This window comes from Octopus bimaculoides, chromosome 26, assembly GCF_001194135.2.
Source record: "Octopus bimaculoides isolate UCB-OBI-ISO-001 chromosome 26, ASM119413v2, whole genome shotgun sequence".
Classification (NCBI taxonomy): domain Eukaryota; kingdom Metazoa; phylum Mollusca; class Cephalopoda; order Octopoda; family Octopodidae; genus Octopus; species Octopus bimaculoides.
Genome location: NC_069006.1, coordinates 23,650,566 through 23,651,634, shown reverse-complemented (window position 1 = coordinate 23,651,634; position 1,069 = coordinate 23,650,566). Strand labels below are relative to the sequence as shown.

At 43.1% G+C, this 1,069-nt stretch overlaps 1 protein-coding gene across 1 annotated transcript in view; it reads right to left on the bottom strand.

The window, feature by feature from the left end:
- Positions 1-1,069, bottom strand: part of LOC128250896 (rab GTPase-binding effector protein 1-like) — an 18,669-nt gene that overhangs the window by 1,534 nt on the left and 16,066 nt on the right. The window lies entirely within an intron of this gene.

The following is a 1,069-nucleotide window of genomic DNA, read 5'->3' as shown; positions in this document are numbered from 1 at the left end:
ATATATACATATATACGACGGGCTTCTTTCAGTTTCCGTCTACCAAATCCACTCACAAGGCTTTGGTCGGCCCGAGGCTATAGTAAAAGACACCTGCCCAAGGTGCCACGCAGTGGGACTGAACCTGGAACCATGTGGTTGGTAAGCAAGCTACTTACCACACAGCCACTCCTGCGCCTGTTTATTTACGTCAAGTTTATTTATTTAATAGAACGTAAGTTACAGAAAATACCAAATGTATTTTTTTTTTAGTAGTTATCTAACATCATTACTGGAATAACTATAAAATCAAATTTTGCAGTTAAAGGGTTAAAAAAAAACCCCGAATATTTTATTCACTTCCCTCCCTCAAATAAGCACATCTTTAACCCTTTAGCATTCAGATTACTCTGTCAAGTATAATGCTTATTCATTCATATTGTTTTGAATTAATCATGTATTAGCTCATAGCTTTGAGATTTCAATGATGTGCCAGCTACATGACACTGGCATCGGCTACATTGCCTCCATGAGGCCCAACACTTAAATGGTGCTCTTCATGTGCTACCGGCAGGGGTGCTAGTTACGTGACACTGGCATCAACCACGCTGCCTCTGGATGGATAAATTTGCATAAACCGCTGAAACAATCTGAGACATGGAAGCAGAGGAATATGGATGCTGTAAAACCATAATGCACATTCATCATCAGTTTTCCATGCTGGCATGGGTTGACAGGTGCTGAGCAGCCAGAGAGCTGCTCCAGGCTCCAATCGTCTGATCTGGTATGATTTCTACAGCTGGATGCCCTTCCTAACGCCAACCACTTTACAGTGTTGACCAAGTGCTTTAGACATGGCACTAGCAGGGGTGCTTTATATGTGGCACTAGTACAGGTGCTTTTCATGTAGCACCGGCAGTAAATATAAACCAAAGAAAGAGAGAGAAGTCAATGGAAGTCACAGCTAAAAATGTGAGACGATATTACCTTCCTTGGCTAACATATGAGGAGGAGGAAGAGGAGGAGGAGGAAGAGGAGGAGGAGGAAGAGGAGGAGGAGGAAGAGGAGGAGGAAGAGGAGGAGGAAGAGG